Genomic DNA, 24,385 nt, shown 5'->3' on the forward strand with positions numbered 1-24,385 from the left:
GCAGACAGCTTTGAGGGTGGCCTGTGCGTAGGTGCAGAGAGACAGGGGTCCGTGCTGGAGACAACGCCTAAGCCTCCAGGAGAACAGCAGGGAAAGAACAAGCAGGGGAAATTCAACTGTAAAACCCTGTTAATATGACCTGCTTTGTCTGAGGTGTGAGTGGACATCTGGAGCTTTTTTGCTTCCCTGGTTTGCCAGTTGTTGGCTTGGTACCCTCAGATTTTCCAGTTTCACCATTGCCCACATTCAGCCCCTAACAGAGGTAACATATTTGGGACCTGAGGCATGTATTTATCAAAGCACTAACACCAGGGGTCCTGAGAGGGCAGAGGGAGGTCAGTATGGAAGCAGCATCCTCCCAGTGTCCTAAGCAAAACCCTGGTATGGGCAGACACACTTTCTCCAGAGAGCACACCAAAAATTACATGGGAGAATCTTATCCATCTCCTTTATTGAGTTCATTAAACTCTCAGTACTATACTGCTTCATGATGGCTATGTGACCAAGGTAACATCAGGATATCAATCTGAGTTTCTTTGCTCTCCTGAGCCAGGTTTTTCTTCTAAAACATAAATCTCTTCTCTCACCCTCCTCCTCCTTCCCAATTTGCCAGTTTTCCAATGAATCTCTCTTCCTGTTCTAGTTTCTAATTTTGTTTGTGTGAATGTGTAACAGGGAAATTGGATGCTGCATTTTCTTCCCAAGGACATCAGATCTGGGGGCTCTGCTACCAAACACCAAAGCCATGGCTGTAATGACTCAATCTTTGTCTACTGTTCCTGCGTGTCTGCCATCTGAAGAACAGATCCTTGAGGAACGTAGGTCCAAGGAGAGGCAGTCACCATCCAAAGAAAACTTTGTTTTAAGACACCCAGCACAGGTGACTTCAAAGGTTAGGAGGGAGATACTGAATCTGATCTGGTATGGAACCTCAGGGGCAAAACAGCGATAAAATGGGGTGTGCTCCCAGAGGTGCAGCACGTTGGACAGATTCAAAGAATTTCAGAGTTTTCTGTCCTAAAGCTCTATGTTAATGCACTGCACTAGTAAGGAATGGAAGACACAAACATGAGGATTATCCAAGTCAAGTTACCCTCAGACACACAGTGTGAATTTTGGGGTTGTCCTATGTGGAGACATGAGCTCAACTCGATGATCCTGCTGGGTCCCTTCCAACTCGGGACATTCTATGATTCTACCCTTATCTCAGGAAAAATTGCCCTGAAAATGCAGACGAGAAGCCAAAGAGAGTCAAAGGAGAAGCCACAAGCAAAATGATACCCGAACACAAGATGGAAATTGCTACTTTTTTAGTGGATTTAATTCCTCCACTTAGCGTCATATCTATTTAACTAACATGCAGTTTGATTTTAGCCAGACACTCAGAGACAGTTTTTATGTCACTCGCATCAATCAGGAGAAGCAGAATGGGATGTGAGGAGAAGCAGAATGAGATGTCATCCCTGCAATGCTGACACTGAGGCTTCCCATGATCTATCTCAGCAGTATCGCAAGGATATTGAAAAGGACAGTGGAAATACATGATCTTACAAGTGATATTCCATGTACTCCCCATGAGGCTTATTTGGAAACATGCTAAAAAAGCATCAGAGACATTATTTTCCTGTTGCTTTCCATAGTGTCTTGAGCAGTAAAATATTAAGTGTCAAAAGCAGCACACCAATCTAAATTAAGGATGTAGGCATTTTCCCAATCAATTATGGGAAGGATTTAATCTATCAGAGCAATTTTAGAATTAATAGGTTTCGTAAGTATTAATATATAGATCTAATCTACATTCAACATTACCCAAATTACCTTTTGCTGAAAGAACAAGTTCTGCTCAGAAAAATAATCTGGGAGTTGCAATGGGAACTGGAGTCAGCACAGCCTCATGTTCCATGTTGAAAATTCATTCTTATGGTAACCCAGCTTCCTCATCCATAAGGTGGAGATGATAATTCTCATCTCAGTTCCAACATCATGCCAGCAAGATCTACAGATAAGCCATCAGAAGTGCTATTATTATGTACGCTTGGTGTACATATTTTACTTCAAAACAGTTTTACAGATTGCATTTCTGGTCTACTCTCAGTGTTTTGGGGAAGACTTTTTAAAAATTCAGTAAAGTTAGTAAAGTTATTCTCAATTTATTTATGACATTTGGGCATATTCTTTGCCATTAACTCTGGTTTACAGCTTACTAGTTTTATGGGATTTTGTTCTCTGTATGATGTGGGAACACAGTAGCACAATGATTCAACAAACACCAGTTTTACCAACCAGCCAGATTTAACAGGCTATTTCTTGTTGTATCCTATAAACACAGTGAGCAGCCAATCTGATATTTAATGATGCAAACCATAAGCAGAGGTAGTGTTTTGTGCCAAGATACAATATGTGGAGATTGCAAAAGCTCATAAAGAAATTTCTGTGGAAAAAAAAAAAAAAAAAAACAAACACAACAGCATGGAGGTTTCTGAGTTGTTCTTTTGTGGGAATCAAAACTGAGTGTCTTTTCTATGAAAAGCAGATAAATATATTAATTAGAATACCCACAAAGATATTGGCAGAATGAGAGAGCACCTCAGATTGTGTACGGAAGGTATTTGCAACCAACTGTGCTTTTCATGGGAAAACTTTACCAGAACAGGATTCCCAGATTTATTTTCATGTTTTGTCATCCACCAACTAAGAGACTTTGGTCTGAACCCAAAAGCAGTTTGATTATAAGGGAAGCACAAAATGTACTAGCTTCTGAAGAGGGCTTATTTTTTAGTATCTGTGAAGTTGTTGAAGAATCTTACATAAGAAGTTATTTATAATGACTTAAAATTAGAATTTTCTTTGAGGTATCCTAACCAAATTATAGAAAAAAAGATTTGTGAAGCAGGATGAGGTATGTTTTAAAAACAGCTGCTTGTTTATTCAAAAGCATCTTTGTAGAACACTCAACAGGGAGACTGGTACACTATTAGCATTTTCTAAACAGGCACAAAAATGACAGCTTTATAGTCCAGGGTACAGAGGACTATAAAGTGGTGTCCTTGCTCACATACAGACAATATAATGAAACAAACAAAAAAATAGTCTTAAAAATTCAGAATGAAGAAGCAGAGTTGTCAGTAATGACCTGATTCACAGTTCCTGAGTGCCTGAAGGTGACAGTACTGGATCATTGGAAATGCTTTAATAACACAGACAGCTCTTCTCTCCTGAACAAACTGACATCACTACAATCCATCATTGTGCTGGAATTCACAACCATGCTGGGCTTTGTTTCTAAGCCATTGTGGTCAATGGCTATAGCCAAAATACGTGTCTCTCTTCCAGTTCTCTTTTTTTAAATCATATATCCTTTCATTACATTTTACACGTATTTCTTCATTCTGGTTTTATCCATCCATATGTTTTTTTGTACAGTTATGGGCTACAATTAATGAAAACTCTGCACAGCTACAGAAATAAATATTCTATTTGATCCTCCAGGACAGATTTAAGACATCATTGTCAGCATTAGGATATCTGCCTGTATTAGTCATTCTGCCGGCATTAAGATAGTAAGAGAAAAGATAAGGGTCTGCTGTAAGGCCCAGTGAAGCAGAGGGAGTCTTTCTGTTGATGTCAGCTATTTTGTATCACGTTCCTCTAACACGGATTAGGACACAAAGAAAACTTCTCATGCCAAATTCTGTACTTACTTCTTCATGTGTGCTCACTTTTATTGAGCAGGCTCAATACAGTGTACTGGTACCATCATTCCTGCAAGCTTATACAACTTTTACCTTACTTTATGCAGTCTGTCTGGGCAAGGAGCAAGGCCTTCGTATTTTACAAAGGAAAGCCTTTTCCTCTGCCTGAGTTTATTCTTTCACTTCACCCTCTTATTTACTGCACTTCCTTCACCAAGTTCAAAGAGGTTGGTCCTTTGTTGGACATCTACCCTTTGGAAGCAATAATACTGGCAGCAGTAACAAGACAACTTCTTCAAAATTGGGACCAAAATATTTGCCCATGGGAACATATCATATAGGGATGTTACCTTTAAGGACAGAAGGGTGTGCCTGCCGAGCACTGGAACACGGCAGCCCTTTGACACCTCGCCATGCCGGCAATGCTCCGGCCACCATTCTCTTGCTCCCACAGCAGTGCCCAAGGTTGGCTTTCTTTCCAATGCTGAAAAATTCCTGTAGGATCCAACATGTCAATCCCAACCCACCTGTGGAGTCTGGGAGGGAATCCATACCCCTGGGGGAGACACCAGGTGGGCAGAGTCATGCTGCTAACGCTACCAAGAAAAGCTTTCATTGATGGGTGAAGGGGACCTTGGTGAGAAATGGCCAAGTGTCAGAGACAAGGGAAGGGGAGTGCAGGGGACCTGCTGAGGAGTAAAACCCTGCAGGGCTGCCAGGATTAGCTGTCATGCCACCTAACACCAGGATTATGCAGACAATGGTGGCTGAAAAACCAAATTGGGATGAGCGTGGAAAAAATCGTATCAAGGGCGGAAAAAGCAATTAAGGGCAGGTTGTTTATTTGGGAGGAGAAAAAAAGTACAAAGGCAGCAAAGACGAGGGTCAAGAAATGGCAAAAGTGATAACAGCAGATTCAGATAACATTAACTGGGGCTGCTTTGGGTTATCTATCAGGTGGCCATGCCCTTGACCACTGCAGCCTGTCGTCCCACATGAGAACAATCAACCAAGCCTGTTGTTCCGAGCACACCGTGGTGGCACAGTTGGGAGGACCAGGTGGGTTGGGCGATGGGTAGAGGGGAACACCTGAGGCGGACAGATTGAGCATCCTGTGTTGCCATGGTGGTGCCTGTGACAGGCCTGACAGCATCAGGCTCTTCCTGACCTCCTCCTCCTCACAGGCACATCAGCAGAAGGAAGTCCCCTCCCACCAGCGTGGCGTCATCTCCCCCAAATGGCTTCAGCTAAACTGATAGAGGCAGTTGCACTTTTTCATTGGCATAGCTTCATACATATTCGGGGCTTTGCCAGGATAATTTCACTGGCTAGGGGGGGATGATTATTTTTATATGCCTCTACACAACATATGTGTGCTGGCAAAAGCATCCAAAGTCACTTCACTGCTTGCCTAGTCCCAAAGAAAGAGTTAACACTTTCAAATTCCCTGAGCAGCAGAGCGGGTAATGAAATTAAATTGCCCATATTTCTTCACAAAAATACTGCATGAAATTAATACATTCTTACATTGAAAACACTGGTTTTGTGACAATGGGAACCAGATGAAAACAGAAGTCTCTTCCTTACAAATTGCTTTTTCCACCACCACTTTTCTAAAATAATGCTTAGATCTTTGTTCAGTTAACTTCATACAGACACAGTTCTCCTTGTATTAGCATCTTTAGATACTGCACAAACAGTCCTTAAAAAGAGTATGTGGCCTATTGTCCTCACAGATACACCAATCCCAACACCCCCACTCAGACTGTAGACTACTGATGCTAATGGGTGAAATAACTCAGGCTTAGATTTCCAGCAGACAGATGCCAGCCTTCGGATGCCAGCTACGCTTCTGAAATTTGCTTCAAATACTAAGTGAGATATCAGAGTAGAAAAGAAATTCATGTGCAAGAGTCAATATCCTCAAAAATAAAAGGGGAGTCCTGCAACTCTCAAATGGAGATAGACAAAAAGGAGAAAAAGGGGCTTGTTCATTAAGGAGAAGACTTAATAAAATCCAGAGGCCAGCTTGCAGAAAGAAATCTGACTGGCTCTGTACCAAAGGACCTATATGAGATACAAACCCAGAAACTTCATGAAATATATCACCTCTAACTACAAGGTGTTTTGTTTTGTTTTAATGAAAACCTGTTCCATTTTCTCAGAGGCAGGAACTGAATCTTCACCGAACAGCACCTCCTGCCTTCACAGCACATTTACAACTGAGCAAAGCGCCGTTCAGGGCTACAAGTGTGAACAGTCGCACAAAGCTGTGTCACACTGGAGAATCCAGACTCTCCTAGGAAGAATCTGGCATTTGGGATGCTAGCCATTGCCAACGTTTTTCTTGTTTGGTTTAGCAGTCTGCTAGAATATTTAACAGTGCCATACATTATTTTTTAATGCTCTCTCATGAAGAGGGATATTTTATACACAGTGCATTTTTTTTAATAGGAACAAGATTTTAAGCTGCTAAAGAAAAAGTTCTACTTGTTGGGATTTGTGCATCACTGACATAGGCAATAGTTTGGAAGTAGATCAACCTAGATGCAGTGTCAAAAACCACATTTACAAGCTAAATAACAGAAAATAACCTGTATGCTTTTTTATTTGTTGTTACTACACTGTAGGGAAAACTGATATGCAGGTAAAATGATTTTTGTTTTTTATTATAAACTATTGAATTCCCAGGATATTTTAAGTAATGAAATCAGATGGAAAGAACTTGCACTGACTTCATTTAAAAAAAATCAAGATGAATATATGGGTGAATGCCTTTCTGTAATTCTTAGGCAGTGGTAATCACAGTTCTCCAGGTTTTTGATCTAAAACTCAGATTTCATTTGTGGCCCAGATACAACATTTGGTATCTGTACAGAAGAATGATCGCAAGTGAAGCTCCTGTTGACAATGATCATCGGTTCCCTGTTTCAGATGGGTTCAATAAAGATGAGATTCCCAACTAAAAGACTTCGACTTTGAAAAACAAAACAAAACAAAACCAAACCAACAAGAAGTCTGATCCTGAATCATAGCCTGATCTTGTTCCCATTTAATTCAAGAGAACTTCTACCCACTGCTTATATTCTTCCATGGAAAAGCAGAGATAGCTCGAGGCAGCAGGCAAGGTAGGCAGCAGCCTGGAGCAGAAAGCTGCCCACACCACCCAGGCTGGTGTTCATTTGCAATTCCACAGCCCTCACTAGTACCTCATTTCACAGCTCAAATGCGCTGACTGAGACCAAGGGCTTCAGCTGAAATTTTACCAGGCTATGAGTACGCATATTTTATAAGTCTCAGCTGCTCTGGAACTGGATAGCTGATTTCTAAAATATTCTTCTGTCTTACAAAATCTGTATTACCATGTAATTCACCTCCTAAAGAAATCTACATTTTTACATATTCACCAAATGAACCCTCACTTTATGCTGGGGAATATTTATTTCTCTCAGTATTCTTTCACAGCTGATGGATATTTTGTTTTGCTTTGTTCTGTTTTTTAAAGCTATGTAAAACAACTCCAGGCTGATTTCAGTTCCATGCTGCACAGATTTCTCCCAGAAGAGACTGACATTTTTCTTTCTGTGGTTTCAGGGAACATTGAAATATTTTATATAAAAAGAACAGTTTCAGCAGGGATATCGAGAGACCCCCACCATGGCCAACACTACCTTCCCAGCAACGATGCACAGGGCTGGAGATCAAACCAGAGAAGAGAGATGGGACTAGGAAAACCTCAGTGCTGCAAGCGTGATCTGTTGTACATAGGGAATTTCCTCCTGTTTTTGGGAGACAGGGATGGATCTGACTTGCCTGGCTCCAGAACTGTGTGCTGTCAGCCCAAATTCACTAGCTGAGGCGTGGGACTGAGTTTCCACTCCTCTCCAAGGCATCTTGCACTGTGGGCAGCTGGAGCTGGTTCGTGTGTAAGTGCCAAAAGGAACCTCGAGAACTCAGCCTGAAATGACCTTCAGACCTGAGAAATAGGTGTCACAAAGCAAAACCTTCATGTATTTTCCTACAAAGGGACTCCAGTAGAGTGCTTAGCATTTTGATCTCCAAACAAAGTCACTGGTCCCTCCAGTGTGAGAGTGCTCAGCTCCTTGAAATAACATAGGATAAAGCCCAGATTCTCTTTGTTAGGCTTCTTTCTTTTCCCCTTCATATAGACTCATACAGTTTCATCTTTCTGGTCTTCCTTAAGAGTGAGGAAATATAAAGAAATCAGTGGGTGTTTTTAAGCACTTTAGTTGCCAAAGTATGACTTGAATGGTTATAATATGTGATTCAACTCAAATGAGTCTCTCTGTCTCCTCACCATTTAAAGATTACCCAAAAGATTACACTTCCTTAGAGCTATTTGTATCGCCAACTCAGAAACTTCAAATGAAAATCTGTTATTTGCATATTTTCAGTCAGAAACCACAGCAAGTGTCATTACCTTTCCAAACAATAGCAGGTAGAAAACAAATTCACCAATAAGAAGGAAAACTTAGTAGGAATCCATTGATCGGAAGACATCAGAATTGCTATTATTTAATTCAGGAGTTTTAAGTTATAATAATTTCTTGTTAAAAATTAGGGGGGCTGTTAAAGATGTCACAAAAGTACTGTCAGGGACTTTAACTGTGAAAAAATATCCTTAGATGTTGCCAGGAGAACTGGGAACATTTTGAAGGGGAGCATATTCTGTTCTGTTTTCCTAAACGGGAATACTTTCCCAAAATAAGGCAAATAGCAGATTTCCCCCTTCAGGGCTTCAGTCTTTTAGCAATGGTCAGTCCACAACCACTTGAATGAATTCTGATTTGCAAATATAAACCTTAGGTTTTTGTATATTTCCATAGCTGGCTGCAAAGGACTTTAATTTCAGTGTAATGCTGCATTGCTGAGTATGTGCTAACACTCTCAGTCCTTCTCTACATTGCTATTAAAGTCAGTCTGCTGTTAAGGAAATCTGGGTTCGTTAATCTTGCCAATACTCTGCACTGTGTCATGCGCTGCTCATTAGGAACCAGACTGTCTCAGCTGATCAGTTATAGAAGTCACAGGAGTCTTTCCCATCTCGCTGGCAGTAAAGACACAAAGTCTGCCACTATCACAATTCTCTTCGGAAGAAGAAAAGCAGCAAGTGCTAATTAAAGATCCATGGTAGGATGTACAGCGAGCGACATTCAGAATGAACGCTGGAGTGTGAAGGACGGAAAGCTTGCTTCCCCTTCCCAAGGAACACAGCCGAAAGCTGAACACCGAATAACCTCTCTGAACTAGTACAATCTGCACGTATTTTCCCAATTTGTGTACAGCAATTAAACATCCTTAGGCTTTGTGTTAAGAGCTTAATTGCAGCTTTCAACAGGTTTTTAGCATTTCAACAACTTTGAAGTTCGTTTTCCCAACGCAGGCATCAGCTCCAGTGCAGTGGTGGATTTACTTTGTCTGTCCACATGGACATATTATCAGGGTGGGCACTGCTGTAATTCATGAGCACAACTTGCAACAAATGCAGGTTAAAGTAGTGAAGGATGGAAAAGTTTGAAAGGGTTTTCATCTTACAGGGTTTTATATAAATTCTGGTGTACTACAAGCTACCTATTGGGAGAACTACGGCAAGTTCTGCATGGGATAAAGTGTACACCTCACCATGTGGGAATAAGGGAGATGTGCTAGTTGGTATATGTCTCTTGTAAATCTCTAAAACTTCCTAAGCCTTTGATATTTCTTAGTACTCCTGTCTAGACTCTCTCCTGTTGCTCGTTATCTCTCCTACAGTGCGAAGCTGGAGCAGAAACTCCACCTGGGATCTCAGCAGGACAACATAGTTACATACATATTTTCTATCATTACTTTGGGCAACCTACACATTAATTATTCTGGATTATATCGTCTGCAGTAAATTTGCTTTCAGTTTAAATTAAACTATGTAGAGACCGCAGTGAAAGAGGAAGAAAAGAGTCCATTTACAGAGCTCACCTGAAGTGGCTACGCCATCTCCAGTTTTCAGCTGACATTTTTCCAAATTCACGTTGTCAGTATGTACACAGACGCAAATGCATGCATCCCCTCATTTCAAACCTAATGTCTAGATCTATCCTGCATAAGATGGTTAAACTTTCAACAGTTCTGCACTTTAACCACAGCAACCAGAGCCAGAAGGAGAATGTCAGTCAGCATTTCTGAAAATAAGACTTAGCTTTGCAACACCATCTTTTCCAGCTACCCAGAAGCTATCTTGATTTATTTTTATTATTGTAATGGATGAGACGTCATTATTGTTCACCTAAGAATATATTTAAATGAAGTCTTAAATGTTATTTTATGGGATTAATCAACACATCACAGCACCAATTTTCATTCACAGCGCAGAAAAGGTCAGTATGCAAATGCAATATGCTAAAAACGAATCTGCTCTGAGTGAAGCCAAATCAAGTTAATGAAATTAGATCCTGGACACAAAGTTTTGCTTTTTGTTTTTTCTCTGATATTTTGAATCTGTTCTACAGTCTAACACTCGATTCAAAATGTCAGGGAGAAAAATGAGAAATTAAGTAATGCAGAAATAACATTTTCGTTCATTATGCACAATCTATTTATGCAGTGGCAATCTTTGCATTACTTCTTCTATGAAAAAACACACTGATTTTCAATCAAAGTTTATTCTGCTTTTCTTCAAATTCAATCTGTTTCTATTTAAATTGGAGTATATATGTAAACTGAAAAATTACTTATTACTGCTATATATATTAAATGATCATTGAACCCACATTATCATACCCTATCCTTTTTTTGTACCAAGGAAGCAATAATAATCTAAGCTATTTGAACTCAACTACATAATTCTGAAAAGTGGTCTGGTCAGTATAATCTTAAGACTTTTGTAGGTGACAACGAATTTTGCAAAGCTTTTTTGTTAGAAACAGGGAACTTTCAACATCAGCTAAAACATAAAAGCATAAGTGAAATGATCCAATAACAAATGACTTCATAAAAGCATGGTTAGAATATTTTTTTCTCCTGTGAAATAACTTAAATGGTCAGATGGATGGGGAGGGAAAAGTGGAAATCTTTAAGCTGCACACTTAATGTGCAAGTTTGTAACTAAGAGAACAACTGAAATATATACAAAATATGTAATAGTTATTATACCTGCGAAGCAACTATGGCAAAGTGCTCAGGAATAAATGCAGTATTTGATAAGTAAAACAGTTGTATGCACATACATCTGAATCCACCCATTTGTAAAGTCCTTTGAGACTAACACATCCTGGAATAAAACATAATGGAAGACAGGCACGCTACAGCAAAGTACACATGATTTTCCCCAGCTGAACTGTCCTTACTTATTAAGGAGGGCTTCTGTTTGACATAAAGCTACTCACATTTGTAATACTTTCCAATAGAAGAATTCATACAGACAGAGCTTTACTCTTGTTATTTTCCAGATACATTCTTCATATTTTTCTTTCTTAATTACCAGAAAGATTAATTGTTAGATCCTTTCATCAATGTATTACAATACTGATAGGCACTAATGTTGGAAACATAGAAGAGAATACAATTCAGAGTCTGCCTTCAGTATTACAGGAGTTCTAGATCATGCCAGAAAAAGATGAGTCTAAGGATGAAAAATATTGTGCTGTTACATGTGCTCTGAGATTACAGACATGAAAATCTCACAGGTCAGAACATAGATCGCATCACTTGTACGCAGTCCTACATAGAGTGAAACATTGAGAATATGGTGTTTTTCTCTGTCTCCTTCCTAAAAATATTCCAGCATTTGTTTTGGAACTCTGATGGACATTCACCTGTTATCTTTATAAAAGCATCTATTAAACACTAGGACTTTTTTCCTGAGTGCTCACTAACCCACTACCACTGCAATTCTTCTCCATGTAAAAAATCGTAACACTTACTGTCACTGAATTTCCTCTGCCATTTTATTACTCAGTCACACTCGGTACTGTGAGATTCTTCTGCAACTCTTCCCCACTGACTCTAGCACTGTCAGCAGGCTTTACTTCAATATTAACCTCCTTTTCCATATGTTGAACCACCCAGACACTTGGACTGATGCCTACAGGACTCCATCAGTGACTTCCCTCCATTGTAAAACTTGACCATTTACTCCCTGTTGCTTCCTAACTTTTAACCTGCTTTTAATTAATGACTGCAGTTTCCCTTTCATCACACAGCAGCTTTAATTCTTTATGAGCCTTCAGGAAAGAACTCTATTGAAAACTTTTTGAAATCCAAGTAGTTTATAACCAGATCACACTTTTTTCCCCAAATCATTGCCTTCCCTGGAGAACAGGGTAAACTTGTGAATGTTGACCTCTCCCTGTTAAGTCATGCTCTTTAGCCTGCATGAAGAACAATGCAATCCTAAATTATAATATCATTGACTCCCTGTTCCCATTCATTCCACGCAGCAGCTCTGAGCTGTAGCTGTGGTTTGATAGCACTCATCATCCCCATCAGCTCTTTACACCCATGTGACAGAGTCTGGCTGTCAGAAAATGAACAGCTATGAATTATGGATTTTTTTTTTTACAAGATTGTTATTTTCCATATCTGTTTCTTCTTTCCTTCTTTCTCCAATACAATAAAAATGAATGGAGGTGCGGGTGAGATGAGAAAGCTCTTGAAATGAAGAATTTTCTCAGAGTTCATTGCAAAGGAAACCAACAAGCGTAATACTGATGAAGTAGCCCAAATTGAGGGCTTTCAAGCTCACAGGTGTCTTCAAAGCTTCAGGGGACAGAGGAGAAGGACATTTCTAATGTAGTTCCCTAAGGAAAAAAGGTTTACTGCAGGGGCTGTGCACCACTTCACCATCACCTTCCCTCCCTCTCCTCCTCGCCCTCTGCCTGTTGGATGGCTTTAATCCAGCTCAACAGGGACACCAAAGTCTGAAAAACCTGCAGGTTCCAGCAAGCACCACAGCAGTGGGAGCTGGTTGCAGAGGAAGAGAGGCTGGTGGTGCCTCCTTCAAGTGAGAAGCCAGGAGGAGCAGAGTGCTCCTCGGCTGCAGCCAGGCTCCTGCAGGAGAAGGAAGACATTCTGGTGGCAGCCAGCCTGGGGTGACCCGCAGCACAGTCAGGAGGGAATGGGGTGCAGTGCACTGTTCGGTGGTTTTGTGCATAGTTTCTCTCCACATCTGACAAAACCCCTTTCTGCTGATGTATTTCTTGCTGATGTCTTCTTATCCAAGTTTCAAGAAAACACGGTTTGAGGAAGAGGGGTCATGCACTCCCTGGTTCTGCAGCCTCTCAGTGAAGCTGGAACATAGGTGCAGTTGGGGACCCCAGGATACCCAGGCACAGCTGAGGGGTGCAGGGCCACCAGCTCCCGGCGGTCAGGGAGCATGTCCTACCTGCTGGCTTAGGCAAAGCCAGGCACCTCACTATGGAGCAAGTCCACCAGGAATGAAAACAGGGTCATCAGGGAACTGCCCCCTGGGCCTAGCACAGGCTTACCCAACCCAAGAGGTTTTGAGTTGAACTTTTCATTCAGCAAGTTGTGAATTTCCATTCAAAAAGTCATTGCGACACTCCGTTAACAGAGCTCTAATGTATTTCACGTCATGCTCCCGCATAGCAATAAAGCAATAGTGTCACAGCGTATCTGACACTGCAGCGGTAGGTATAAGCTGATGATGTAATAACGCGCTTTTACTGTCATGTCCAAAGAATTTTGGCTGGCTGGCAAAGCGGATAGCAGACAAAGGCCAAAGTACAGTTATTCACACCCTGTTTTATGGTTTGGTTTTTCTCTTGTTGTGACATGAGATGCAAGAAATACGGCACAAAGGGTTTTATCTGCTAGAGCGGAGAAATGCAGGAACACAGGAGGAAAATCCATGGTGATATTCCCGTAAGTATTACAGTGCCTATCTTTTGAGATACCTATAACTATTCCAATATATTCATATATAAAGATATATTTACAGACACAGACAAAACCAAAAAACTTATGTCTTATTCTAGCTAACAGCTGCCACATACTGAAAATGGTTCACTTGCAACATACTGTATGCAACCAGGATGTCCTTTTAAAAGTGACTATTGTTACAGATACATGTTCATCCAAAGAAATTATAAATAAAAATTAGCTAGTGCTTACTAGAACAGGTTTGTTTGTTTGTTTGTTTTTTACTGGCTTTATTATTATAATTTTACAAAATTATTTGTATGCATCAATCTCAGGAGAAATACTTGAGTGCAGGAATATAGGAGTCACAGTCACCTTTCTTAATGATGTTTTCCAAGCAAAATCCAGGTTCCAGTTCCCTGGAACCCAATGCTGGCAGCCAGTTACTTTTCCTGTAACAGTCTGAACAAGATCCCAAATCTGAAAAAATAACAAGCTCTAAGAATAATCAGGTCTAGAAATGCATGTTCCACTAGAACATTTACTCCAAAGTAAGCTTCTTCAATTGTATATGCATTTTTAAAGAAAATGAAGCCAAGGTCTGAGCAAATCAAAGCACAAAACTGGAAGCGGGGGGGAGGGAAAGGCTTCCACAAATTAAACTATTATACACTACAGAATTTTTGCAAAGACCCACAAATAGGTAGGTCAGAAAACAAAAACACATGAAAGAGTTGAAACGTGAAATTATGTAGGTTTTTAGAGCCAAGATTAATCATCTCTCTTTCCTTTGAAAATGAACATTCCAAAAAAGCACCAGCAAAATGCAAGTAATATGCCACAATAAAAAGATGTATTATGTACCAACAAACATTTAGTGTTTGAAGCGATATCACAAAAACTGCATCACAGCCTTGAAATAAGTATTTAAATCCCACAGACTATCCTTACTTTAACTGGGTACAAAGAGAAGTGGTTTATATATCACTTTCTCTATGTTCAACTAGAAAGAAAGGCATTTGACTTTGTTTGTTGCTTTTTTTTTCCCTGCTGGTAACAAATCCAGAAGAAATAGGGTACATCAATGCCTATCTTTGCTACGTTAACCTGAAAGAATTGTTCATCCTGTATCTTTGAGCTGCACACATAAATATCAGAGAGGCAAATATTATTGATAAAAACTTATCTGGTTTAGAAACAGACTTTCTGCCATGACATATCACAGGCAGAGAGATAACTTTTTACTTTCCAAATCACAAAATATTAAATACTGAAATATATTTTTTTTAAATGTTTACATTTATTTCTTAAATAGCATCTTCAGAGACTTCAGAACTCTCACCTAATTTGAGGGTAATAGGTTACAGCAACTTTTATTGCTGCACTGGACTTAATTCTTTTTTGTGTGTGTGCTTTTACGCTATGCCAAAATTGTCTAAGTGCAAATGAATAAGTTTAGTGGTTTAGGTCTTTCATTTTAAGAATCTGTGTGCATTTAAATGAATGCTTTTTCTTTCTGCTTTGCTTTTCGACAAGCAGCATTTCTGACCATGCAGCGTCTCGCTATTGTTCCTGTCCATACCCACCACATCTGCTCCACAGAGCTTCCCAATCTTTGTTTTTCTTTTCTTTTCTGTAAATCACGTTGTATTTTGTATGCAAACCTTACACGGAACTGAACAGATTTTAATGAAGTGTCCTTGACAGCTCATCACGGAGCGTGTGAGAAGGCGGCAGTGATCTGACCCTGGCCGGGCTCTGCGTTTGCCTCTCCCTGCCTTGTTCTGGCAGAGAAGAGCCCACCAGAAAACTGCTGGCTTCTCTCTTTGCAAAAGCTCTCTAAATGTCACATCTTGAAAAGCATGAAGGGGAAACGTACATTTAGAAATCGATCCACTGGCTGTACCAGAGCCCGTGAAGCGGCAATGGAGAGAAAGAAAAGAGAGGACTCACCAAGATACATCCTGACGTAGGGAGAACAGTTTTGGTAGCAACCCTCAACGGTCTGGAAGTTAATACTCTGCTTCTCTCTTCTTTTCCTTTCTCAGTCCCCCCCCACTCCTAATTTCCCCATTTAAGGGAGAAAATAACAAGGCAGAAGACGCCAAGAGACTTTCATGACATAAACAATAAGGCCTTCCTGTGCCAACATTTCCTTTAAAAACACTTGCCAATAAAGCTCCTGGAGGCCAGCAAGAGAAAGAAATGCCGAAAAAGCCGTGACATGAACTTGGCATATTTTCTGACTCACTCACTTCCCTTGAGACAATCCCTCCAAGAGAATGCTGAAGGATAATGGGAAAAGAAAATTTCTTCCAGCGAGAAGGACTTTGGCTGCCCGTGCTATACAAGAAAACTGCCAATTAACTTTATTTCTGTTTACCTACAGACTCGCTCACGCACCCACCTCTGCTGGCATGTTTCCTGACTCACACACTCATGTTTGCACATTCATCTTGTAACTCTGATGTCTGAAAAAGGCAAGGAGACTTTCTCTTTTTTTAAATAAAATACTGAGAATCCCCAACTCCAAATAATTTCTGAACAGCAGAGAGAATGATCAATAATAGATAAAGGGTAGCCAAATACTTGGCTGCTTCACATATTAAATCCAAATTTCCTTTTTCCTTATCCCTGCTCTTTATACTCATAATTTTTTGTGCCAGACGCACTGGTCTATAAAGCATCAAGGATACTCATACAACTTATGTATGTGTAATGAAAGATTGTCAAGATTATTTTGTCTTGTCAATGCATCTCATTTTGAGTAATACCATGTTTTGAAAACTAAATGGCATGTTGAGAACCAGAAATTAAGATTATCTTTAGAAATCAGCATCTTACACACACCAACAGGCGTTCACTCACTCACTCACTCCTGGGGTACAGCCGTGCCTTGCCTGAAGTCGCTCGTGGGCAGGAACATAGTGGGTCTCATCTGCACCTTCGTCTTCACCTCCAGCCTAGGGGACCCTCCCTGGGAGGGGACGGGCAGGAGAAGGACAGTCCCACTCCCCTCTAATGTCAGACCAGGCAGCAAACCCAGCCCTTACTCGAAGACAGACCAAGCAGAAATTTTTGTTGTTTTGGGGGGAGGCTGTTAAATCACCGGTCACAGTCTTGTGATGTGGAGACACCATGTCTTCCTTCCACACGTATCCAATTCAGGGGATTGTGCAAAGATCCATCCAACTCTCCGCGAACCTGGCACCTGGTCACCGAGTCAGCTCGGCTGAGGGCTGTTACTGTTGCTTTCTTCACTTTTGCATCGAACTCCTTAGATTAGCATCAGGGTATCACATATCAAAATAACCACTAGTGAGGATTTGCCAGCCTGCTTCAGAACCTACAGCTGCATTATTTTCACCGTAGTCTGATATCATACACCCCTGGTTTCTACTTTCTAACAACTTGTTTGCTGCTTTAGCACTGAGGCTCATGTCGCACTTTCCAAGTCTCCTCTAAGAGCCTTAACAATCATATGTAAGCCAGTGTCACCAGACAGCACTTTTTTACTTCCCATTACATGCTAGTATGAATCTGCTGGTAAAATACTGTAGTATGCTATAATGTGTATAATCTACATTAGGAGTTATCTACTAGCTCACCTTTACTTCATCATGACTGTTGGGCACCTTGTCAAGGCACACACACACACACACACACACACAGAGCAAGCTTCTTCTTTCTTAACTATCTTTTTCTGCCTACTTGCAAAGCTAACACTGGCTTGGTTTTAGGTTTGTTTTCATCAAAACCTGAGAAGAAGATGTGTTTTTTACTAACACCACCAGGGCAAGCCATCTGTGGTTGGCTGGCAATCTCTGAAATTTAGGGTTGGGGTAGAAATATTTAGGAGTCAAAAAAAGCTGACTTGCTCAAGAAATTAAAGCCCTTCTGACAATCTTCCAGAGAGCCCCTGAGGAAAAGGGAGGGAACCAGAGAGACTCAAGGAAAATGGATGGGAGCCCAGTGTGGAGATTCACGCCAGAACGGTTCCTGGCCAAGAAGGAAGGTTGGCAAGTAGACAAATACAGGCTTTCATAGGCAGCATTGTAAACAAGACATTAAAAATATTAATCCATTTAGATTTCAAGCATCAAGATGAGATTTACTTAAGAAGCAGAATTATGCTGGTAATGGCTACTCAAACATTTCAGCTGAATGTCAAAACTTTTGCTCAACTGTATCAAGTGAACATACAAGGAGCTGTTGACACTACAATATTCAAACATTCAACCGTATGGCAGGGCTGGAAAAACACAGAGGAAGGCAAAGGAATGCTTGAGCCTCGGGCAGAAACTCAAGCCCTTGCAAGGAAACTTGCATTCACAAATTATTTTTACCTTCATTTCTACACCAAAGTAATAAATTGAAGAGGTGAAATGGTTTCTTAAAACCAAGCTTCCTTTCAGAAGTCTTTTCAAATAAAACATAAATTACATCTACCGAAATACTTTGTTTTTGCGGAGAAACAGTCATCTAGAACAGAATGTCTTTTCGTGGGAAAGAAAGTTTAAGTAAACTTTGAACACCTAGGACTTTTTTAAAAGTTTCTTCTCTCCTACGGGAATCAGCATGTCTCCCATCTTCCTCTTAGAAAACTCACACTGAATGATTGATTATTTTATATATATTTTTTAATGCATTGGAAAAGTCATCTCCCCACAAAGCAAGCAGGCATTCAGGACAATCCTGAATCCATGCTGGCCACTGAAATACAGAATCACAGAAGAAACACATGCTTTCTTGGTGAATGTGGTGTCAGGTCACCTCAAGCCTGACACAGCCAGAAGACACAAGGGTCTTCCACATGCAGGTGAGTAGGGTTTACAAGCTGGTCTACTGAGTGGCGAGCCTGTCAGGGGAAGCTCACAGGGGAAAAAAAATGCCTTAAACAATAAAAAAAATATGGTCTGCAGCCACTGTGTGAGATTTAGGAACTGAGTCAGGAATCAGAAGATTCCTGTATCAGGTTAAAGGAAAGACTACTATCTCTGAAATCAACCAGGTTCTCCCTCACAGAAGTCCAGGTGCACAGCCTGTGCTCAAGAGAGGTCTTTTCCCCCTCAGTAGCACTGACAATCTTTGAAAATGCCATGCACAGAGGGGCTGCGATATCTCCGTTCAAAGCACTGAAATAATTCCAAAGAAATGCTAATATTTTCCATTATCTTTAGTCACTTAAAAAGGTATTAACTTAGTAAAAGGATAGAACAGCACCCCATCTCTTGCAACCTAGGACATACTATACGCCATTCAGAATTATATTTCTTATCAGGTTCCATACAAAAAGAAGAAAATGAAAAAAGAAAAAACAAACAAACAAAAAAACCCCACAAAAAACAAACAAACAAAACCCACAAACCAAAACCACACTAAGCTCTTTTCCTTCTTATGTCCGTAGCCACTCACAAACTTATCTTAAGCTTTCCACAGTTGCTGAAATGGAAGATCTGAGCAAAGGAAAACCTCAGAACACAGCATTAAAGAAGGAATAACTTCATTCTGGTTAGAAGTGAAAAAAACTACATTAAAGTTTAAAGACTGAGATTTTATAACAGTTTAAACATTTAAATGCAAATTAAAGTAGCAACACATGAATTATAGAAAAACTGTATCATTCCTGATCTTATGAATCATACTATGAAATTTGCTTTCTGCACTCTCAATGTAACCAGAATAAAATACTAGCACCTCAGATATCTTGAAATGATACACCAACAGCACATTTAATAGTATTAATTTTAATACGTTAGCATTCTATCTCAGCTGCATCTGTTTCAAAATGTTCCAGCTGAAGGTATTTTTATTAAAGCTATTTGCCCATTACGTACCAGAATCGGCGCAATTTCACAGTCCAGGGACGCATTTTCATTGCACGAAAAGAGAAGCCATTAGCGAAATGCTGCTTCGCAAACAGTAGCTCACACACTGAAGCTGCAATATTATCCCAGCTTTCCAACATATTAAGTATAGGACTATGTTCAAAGTAAACATGTGGTCATAATTAAATAATAATTATGACTAACGTTTGTGTAACACCATTCATCCAAATAGTTTAAAGCATTAGGTAAATCTGTAAACAATGGGTCTAATCCTGCACCCTTTACTCATATAATACCATGCAGTTCAAATGGACTATGTAGATCTTGTCTACACACAGACTTAATTGTTCTCAATTAACTCTGTGTGTCAACACTCATTCCAGTGTGTCTTGTTCTTGTACAGCTTAATTCTCTCACAGCTTACTACAGGTGAATGTACTGTTTCTACACTCTCACTGATTCAATGTCACTTTTACGGACACTTTCCTACCGGGATCCCACAGGGCTTTCAAAATCTCAGCGCTGCCTCACTTCTCGTACACACTTTTAATAAGATTATTCTTTTACAGATGAGGAAGTTCACTTGCTAGTTTGCTCAAGAGACTGACCATCACATACTGACTTGCATCTCTAAACCCAGGATGTACAATTTGCGTTCTCATACCTTAATTACACAAATAGCCTTCTTCATCCATCACACTCCAGAGTAAAACCACGGGAAATGGTAAGAACAGGAGAAAATTCTGCAGTTTCTACAAATAAAATATATTTGGAAGCAGACATACTGTGGTACAAACAATGTCTGTTACAGAGAACCAAAGTTGCTAAATGAGTTTAAAAAAAAAATAATCACAAAGTACTTGTAGACCTTCCTGACATTTTGGTGTCAGTCTGCCTTGACAGTCAAGCAACCAGAGAGCAAAGCGAGAGACCAGGAATACCTGCATCAGATTTCATTTTGGCTCTGCTAGGGACAGTTATTTAACCTCTTTGCTTCGGCTGCAGTATCTGTAATTCAAGCCCTTATGTATCTTTTTGAAATTAATTAAAATCCTCATGGCCCTGGAAGACAAATACTGTTTACTCCTGCTAGCTATTATTTAGCTTTTAGCAATTTCTGCCTTCTAGCTAAATTTTTTCATAGAAGAAAGTCACTGTCACATCTCATTCGCACCTCAATTTAGTACATTTTCCTTCCAATTTTAATTTTGCTTTGCAAGAGGTATGCTCAGTTTTAGCTCTTACATGTATTCCATGTAACTTTGGCATACATCAGAAAGCTTTTTTTTAGCATCAAACCACTGCAAAATGTCATCCACTGCTGCATTGCCAGCAAAGCTTACACTAGTGCAGCAGTGAAATAGGGTGGGGTTTTCACTTTAAAATCTTCTAATAGGTTTAGGCATGGGCATTGGACTACATGTCCTTTGAAGATCCCTTTCAACCCAAACTATTCTATGATTCTATGATTTCTTCCATTTGTTCATTCAGAAAAATTACATTAATTGCCTCACCTAAGCACAACTTGGTCAAACCTCAAAAGAATCTCATGTCACAGAAGCAATCCCTCCTATAGAAGAAATGCTGCAAAAGTCACTGTAACTGCTTATGCACTGTGGAAGGATTTCTCATTCATTCAGAGGCAGCTGCACAGCTGCTAGCTGGTAAGGACACAGCTCTCCTTGTTCACTGATAACACAGCTAGGCATTCAATCCTTTATATAGGTAGTGTTTGTGGACCCTCTGTGGGTGAAAATGTGGATGTTAATAATTTAATCCACAATATGTTAACAGCTTAGTTTTAATATGCAAAGAAAAGGACATGTTCTACCAAAGTGCACTGCCTTTGCTTGCAAGGGTGAGGATGGAGAAGTTTGCCTACCCCGCCAGTTGTGCGGGCAGCATCTGTCGGCAGCAGAAACGGGCAGTGGGTAGGGGAGCGTTCTTGTCTAGTCCAGCCAAAAAAGCAGCAGAGGTGCTATGCTGTCTCCTGCCAGGACACCCAGAGAACTGCTCCTGCCGGGCAGCATCTCTTCGCTTATTTTTGCGGTGCCTGGGACAGGACTGCAGCTGTAAAAGCCAAGCTGTCTCTCTTCCCATGGACCAGATCTTCACAGCACTGCAGAGACCACAGCTAAACATTGAGCAGAGGCAGAGAAACCAACAGCAACTTCATTCAAAACCAGACTGTAGCCTCCCCTGCTCCTTATCTGTGCCCTTGTTTGGGGTCAGGCCAGAAAGAGCCCGTAACCCTGCTGGCAAGAGCACCTCTGGCACTGCTCCACATCCTCACACACTGCCCAGCCAGGGAAGGGATACGAGGGTGAATGGGTGTCAGGCTGCCAGGCACCACAGAGGTGCCTAAAAATACAGAGACTCTCAACACTAACTCTCAGCAAATCTATAATCCTGGAGTATTCGCCCACAGTAAGCTATACGGCACACCGCACAGGATACAATTGACTAATGCACCCCCTTAGCACAGCAATGGAACAATCAATGGAAGGCTTTGGAAGGATCTTCTCGTGGCACCAAGTTTCAGGCAGGAGGGCTGAGAAACTATCTCAAGTGAAAAGGAACAGTACATCAAGTGAAAGCACACAGGACAAACGGGCTTGGTTGTCTGGATTTCCAGAGCTGCTTATAAGTAAAAAGCAATTGCCAGATTTGACACAATAGCAGGTGAGTCCATGCTTTCACCTCACTAGCAGTGGTAACTGGCATTTGCTTGGAAAGCTTTCATGTTTAATGGTAGAAATGCAGAGTCAAATCTGCCTCTGACACAAGGTATGTTAATCAAAATAGCCAAAAGTTTTAGCTGAGATTATAGTAGGTTATAAACTGTAGTAGCTCAGGAGTGTTCCTGATAGGAAAAGCAGCAGATCCAGAGGATAATAACCATTTCTGGCATCTTAGCTAAATGCCATTGAGTCAGAGTTGGCTGTAAGTGCATCTAGAGAAGAGACAAAAAATTGTTCAGGGGCATAAAGCAAGTCAAAACTTTTTCTGAACCTAATAAGGACAAACGAAAATACAAACTTCAATTTTTTTTTCATTTTAAAGCACTCAATTCTTATTGCTATAACTGGATCTTGCTATCACTCCCATAATTTATTTATCACATGATTCACTTATAAACACATCCTGGTACTATCCAAGTTTATCATACCACTGATTTTAAAATTTCATATGCTGCTATTTCGGGGTTCTTGGTTCCCTGAAGACGTAGTACTCCAAATCTCTGCAAGCACAACAGATTCTGAACATCTCCATGGTACATCTTTCTGACATGGAAGTAACTCCAGCACATCGCAAACATGCAACTAATATCAAAATGCTTCTTCAGACCTGACCAAAATGCTGGTTGCATTTAACACTGAATAATGAACAGGTAGGAGCCATTTTTTAAAGAGAGATAATATTTCTGAGTGTAAAACACAGGCCAGATTCTGATGAGATCCTCTGTTGGTCTAATTTCACTGGCTTTGATATAATAGTTTTTCTCTAGGCTGAAATCATGCTGACATAGAGACCAAGACTAGGTAAGAGTTCAGTTCAGTTGTCCACACATGTCAACTATCCTGCTTGGCCTCCACTGGCTGCTCCAGACCCCATATGAGTCTGGGTAGGTCACATGTCACATCCTCCGAGCTAGACACCCACATTTGGTCATTCCTCCATAAACTGATTGCTGTTTCTAAACCATCTGAAACCTGGACAATTGTTTCCCTCCAATTTCTGGTAGGCTCGGTGTTTGGAACCTTGAGGGTCCTGGACATACTTCTCCTTCATGTTTTGGAGCACCACAAACAGAAGGTGACTACAGTGATTTCTACAGATCTCACACCCAAGCAAAGCATATTTCATATTTTTCTCAAATGAAGCTTTGTGACCTTCCTTCTCCTGGGTGCACACATGCAGCAATCAAGAAAAAAGTCCATCAGCGTCCTCAGGCAATTTCTACCTCAGGATGTAGCAGAGGCCATTTGCCATATAGAGACGGCAATTCTTTGCTATTTGTCTCTCAAATGCTGCATATCATGACACCTAAAACCTTCACACTGAAAACTTTTATGAAGGATAATCTGATCAATACCTTTTTCATTGGATGGGTGTACTTCAACTTGAAGCTAATAATAAACTTTCCTTCTATTTAGATTTCTTTTAAACAAAACAAGTACGTAATCTAAAAAGGAAACCTGAAAATTAGTCTAAATTTTAAAATAAAATGTAAAATGTGATGTTCCTACCTTATACCTGCATCCCCTTCTAATAAATGTAATGCAGCTGTGGGAGGGCATTTTCAGAAGGGAGGAGAGTCCTAGGAAACAAAATGCTTTTAGTAGAATGCTGAATGGTTTCATTGAGTATTTTTAGCCTGGCCTCTTGAGATGCTCCGCAAACATTTGCAAAACTCTAAAAGAGAGCCAGGGTTATGTCACTATCTTCAGTACAAATAATTTGTTAGGAACTATTTTGTTTTGGCACACGGATATATCAAGAGGGGGTGCGTGAACTGGCTTGTTTTCTTTTGGGTTAATGTTGTTTGTCAACTGAAGGCTGTCTTTATGAGGAAAGAGCAAGGTGCCAAGAAGTACATTTCACCATGCCAAAATTAAAGGGAGGAGTTCAGAAGCAGTCTTTTATTACCTAATTAGTTTTATCAAATGACACAGATCCACTAACAGGAGATAACTAATAGGAAAAAAAGGTCTAATGAAAAAGTAAGTTATCAGCTGGATGCTCTCCAGAAACAACTTATCTCTCTAGGTAAACAAGTGCTACTGTTGGGAGGTCAGACACAAAGCGCAAGGAATGGAGGTCTCCTCAGGATACAAGCCCTTAGTGGAGATAAAAAGGAAAAAAGAGTAATGGGATAAACTACACTGAGAAGAGGGCATGACTTGTTATTAAAGGAGCTTGTATCTTTAGACAAAATTATTCCTACCTGGCCTATAGATATCCCACCAGCTGGATTTTTTTGGAAACACA

General features: G+C 40.4%; 1 protein-coding gene across 10 annotated transcripts in view; it reads right to left on the reverse strand.

Moving 5' to 3' along the window:
* The window catches only part of THRB (thyroid hormone receptor beta), a 163,091-nt gene that overhangs the window by 65,725 nt on the left and 72,981 nt on the right, over positions 1–24,385 (reverse strand). For 3 of the 10 annotated variants that reach the window (XM_065051573.1, XM_065051571.1, XM_065051572.1), the window contains one exon: positions 23,644–23,714. The exons of 4 other annotated variants lie outside the window; for them this stretch is intronic. The gene's annotated coding sequence lies outside the window, so the exon portion shown is untranslated. Of the gene's footprint in view, positions 1–1,818; positions 1,997–15,518; positions 15,586–19,402; positions 19,422–23,643; positions 23,715–24,385 lie in introns of those variants that run through there. 3 more of the 10 variants (XM_065051574.1, XM_065051575.1, XM_021298328.2) reach the window with 3 other exon arrangements.

Source organism: Columba livia, chromosome 2, assembly GCF_036013475.1.
Source record: "Columba livia isolate bColLiv1 breed racing homer chromosome 2, bColLiv1.pat.W.v2, whole genome shotgun sequence".
NCBI lineage: Eukaryota > Metazoa > Chordata > Aves > Columbiformes > Columbidae > Columba > Columba livia.